This window comes from Crocuta crocuta, unplaced genomic scaffold, assembly GCF_008692635.1.
Source record: "Crocuta crocuta isolate KB4526 unplaced genomic scaffold, BGI_CrCroc_1.0 scaffold124, whole genome shotgun sequence".
Lineage (NCBI taxonomy): Eukaryota > Metazoa > Chordata > Mammalia > Carnivora > Hyaenidae > Crocuta > Crocuta crocuta.
Genome location: NW_027551573.1, coordinates 3888039 through 3892301, shown reverse-complemented (window position 1 = coordinate 3892301; position 4263 = coordinate 3888039).

Below are 4263 nucleotides of genomic sequence, written 5' to 3'. Positions count from 1 at the left end.
TGGATGAAGAAACATAATGCAGTATCTCTGTACAACAGAATGTTTTTGGCCAAGTGAAGGAATGAAACAGACTGCTGCATACCGCAACACGCATTGACAACATTGTGCTAAGTGAAAGAAACCCAGTCACAAGAGATAAAGTATTACGTGATTCCATTCATACGAAATGAATTCCCAGATTAGGGAAGTCTGTAGGAACAGGAAGTAGGTTTGTGCTTGCCTATGGCTACGGGAGGTTGGGAGCGTGGGGGTAATAGCTAAAACATATCTTTGAGGTGACAACAATGCTTTAAAATGGACTGATAAATGTTGTACATACCTGTGAATATATTGCAAGCCACCAAATTGTATACCTTAGATGCATGCATGGAAGAGCATGTGAATTACATCTCAATGAAACTGTTAAAAATTTTAAATAGATCAAGATAAAAAGCTTCTGCACGACAAAGGAAACAATCAATAAAACTAATAGGCAACTGACCGGAATGGGATAAGATAGTTGCAAATGACATATCAGATAAAGGGCTAGTATTCAAAATCTATAAGGAACTCACCAAACTCCACACCCGAAAAACAAACAATCCAGTGAAGAAATGTTCAGAAGATATGAACAGACACTTCTCCAAAGAGGACATCCAGATGGCCAACAGACCCATGAAACGGTGCTCAGCATCCCTCCTCATCAGGGAAATACAAATCAAAACCACACTGAGATACCACCTCACCCCAGTCAGAGTGGCTAAAATGAGCAAATCAGAGAACTCTAGATGCTAGCGAGGATGTGGAGAAACGGGCACCCTCCTACACTGTTGGTGGGAATGTAAACTGGTACAGCCCCTCTGGCAAACAGTGTGGAGGTTCTTCAGGAAACTAACAATAGAACTCCCCTAGGACCCAGCAATAGCACTGCTAGGAATTTACCCAAGGGATACAGAAATGCTGAGGCATAGGAGCACATGTACCCCAATGTTCATAGCAGCACTCTCCACAATAGCTAAAACATGGAAAGAGCCTAAGTGTCCATCAACAGACAAATGGATCAAGAAGATGTGGTTTATCTATACCATGGAATACTACATGGCAGTGAGAGAGAATGAAATCTGGCCATGTGTAGCAACATGGATGGAACTTGAGAGTGTTATGCAGAGCAAATTAAGTCAGGCAGAGAAGGACAGATACCATATATTGGCACGTATAGGAGGATTAGTATGAACCTAACAGAGGACCATGAGGGCGAAGAAGGGGAAAAATAGTTGGGGAGAGGGAGGGAGGCAAACCATGATAGACTCTTGAATACTAAGAAAAAACTGAGGGCTGATGGGGGTGGGGGAAAAGGGGGTGATGGGCATGGGGGAGTGCATTCGTGGGGATGAACACTGGGTGTTATATGGAAACCAACTTGAGAATAAACTATTTAAGAAAAAAATTTTTTTAATAGATATGCTTTCCTGCTGGCTTGAATATCAACATAGTGGCCGGGCCTTAGGCTGCCTCTGTGAACCTTTGGGTAGATTCATGATAGAGGGGCAAGAAGACAGAAGGGTCCTGAATCCTACTCACTTTGGACTATCACACGGGTTCTGGACTGCACTCTCAAAAATAAATAAATAAACAAAAAATAAAAATAAAAATTTTATACTCCATGCTAAATTAGTGATCATTCTAATATAAAAATAATATTTCCTCTCAAATTGTTCATTAAATTAGAGCTTCAGGAAGATATTGTCTTGTTTGTGCTGTGGCTTTCCATAACCTCCAGGAACATTCCTGGAAAATGCACAACCCACTTTAAGAAACATAAATATATATATTTTTAATCCCGGGGCCAAGCTTTGGACTCTGAATCCCAGACGACACAACATAAGGACTCTGAAGAATCATCGAAATGTATTTGAAACTATTTTTAATGGGTGCTATGTGATAAACATATGGAAGATTCCAGTCTTTCCAGGTACAGACTACATCTGAACCATGACTGAGAGGCTCCTCTGAGAACAACGTAAAGGGCACACGTGGTCTTTGCCATCAGGGAGGAATTCAAGTCTTCCCCCTGCCAGGATCTTAACCTCTTCTAGCCTCAGTTTCCTCATCTGCAAATTTGAGCGAACAGCACGAATTTCAGAAGGTTAACATAAAATCCAAGCAGATAATGAGTTAATGATGCACTTCACATAAAGCCTGGAACAGAGCGTACCACAAGCGTGGTAGTCACTAGCCTTAATCATCTTAATTTGGCAAATATTAAAAGATCATAAACCTAGTGGAGGTCAGAGGATGGGTAAACAGGTGTTTGCAAAACAAACTAGTAGGAGCATCCGCTGGCTCCTTCTTTCTGGAAGACACATTAGAAATGGGTATATCCTTATGACCCACTCCAGTTCCGTTAGAAACCCCAAGGAAGGAAGGAATTAGACAAATATGAGAAATTCAATGTACAAACAACAAAAACATTCAAGAATAGTAGATGTGCTCGAAGGATTCTGATGGATCTTATTGATGGGGTATCAGAAGTTTTCAAACTTAAAAAAATTTTTTTTAATGTTTACTTATTTTTGAGAGAGAGTGTGAGTGGGGGAGAAGTAGGGAGTGAGGGAGACACAGAATCCGAAGCAGGCTCCAGGCTCTGAGCTGTCAGCACAGAGCCCATCACGGGGCTTGAACGCATGAACTGTGAGATCATGACCTGTGAGATCATGACCTGAGCCGAAGTCAGATGCTTAACCGACCGAGCCACCCAGGCGCCCCCTCAAACTCTTTTGATTGGAATTCACATAAGAAATACATACTCTATTACAACCCAATATACACCTATATGTTTAGCCACACAGAATCTTTGTACAGATACTTATCTTCCCTAATGCAATACATATGATTTTTAAATTCCACCCCTCCCTATTCTTTGCTGTCTCATTTATTTTAAATATTGATCTTGACTCACTAAATTCATTTTCTTTCCCATGGAAGAGTCATGGGCTGCAGTTTGGTTACTTTCACCATGTGTAGATTTTACAAAAGGAGATTTAGGATGTATATCCATTTACTAGGAAAGGTGCCCAAAGTATAACACTGAGTTAGAAAAGAAGGTCACAAAATGGAATGCATAATATTGTCCCGTTTAGGTAAAATGCATGTGGATGTGTGTGTATTGCATCCAAATAGAAAAAAACAGGGGTGTCTGGGAGGCTCAGTCAGTTAAGCGTCCAACTTCGGCTCAGGTCATAATCTCGTGGTTTGTGAGATCCAGCCCCGCGTCAGGCTCTGTGCTGATAGCTCGGAGCCTGGAGCCTGCTTGGGATTCTGTGTCTCCTTCCTTCTCTCTGCCCGTCCCCTGCTTGCTCTCTGACTCTCTCCCTCAAAATAAAATTAAAAAAAAAAAACAAAACATTAAAAAAGATAAAAAACAACAACAACAACAACAAATAGAAAAAGTCTGGAACAACAGACCACAAAATAAACCACAATGGTCATCAGAGGAGTGAGAGTGGGGATGTGTGGACAATTTCATTTTCTTTTGGTTTGTCTCTGTCTTCCAGCTTTTTCTACGGTGGGCATCTATTACTTGTATGCTGACTATGAATCAGTTGCATACAAAAATCAAGAGGAAGGCTATCCAGAGCCTTACCTGAAATGAATAAAAGTGGTTGTTTAGATCAATAATAAGAACCTGAGAACCACATTCAGTTAAAAAAAAAAAAAAAAAAAAAGCCCAACCTGGTTGGGCTCAGGCCTCAGCTAACACCTAGTCTAAGCGTTTTAGGATCAGGTTCTTGTCTCTTGCAGCCTGAGGTACACCAGACAGCTAACTAACTTCCTTCCTTCCTTCCTATCCCCTCCCTCGTTCCTTCCCTCCCCCCTCCCTTTCTCCATCCCTTTCATCCTTCCTCGTTCCCTCCCTCTCTTTCATTCTTGCTTCCAATATTTATGAAGCAATTCTCCACGCCAGGCACTGGGGATTGACCAAGGGAAAATAACAGCTCTGGGACATCGTAAGGGCTGAGCTGAGTTACTGGTGGGCACAGGAGAGCCCTGATCCAACATGAGGGCCTAGGATCTCTGGGGCAGGGCCTTTGAGGAGAAGAGCTGGTATAGGGGTTTTATTTTTTTTTAATTTTTAATGTTTTATTTATTTTTGAGAGAGAGAGAGATAGAGTGAGCAGGGGAGGGTCAGAAAAAGAGGGAGATACAGAATCTGAAGACAGGCTGCAGGCTCTGAGCTAGCTGTCAGCACAAAGCCGGACATGGGGCTCCAACCCACAAACTGTG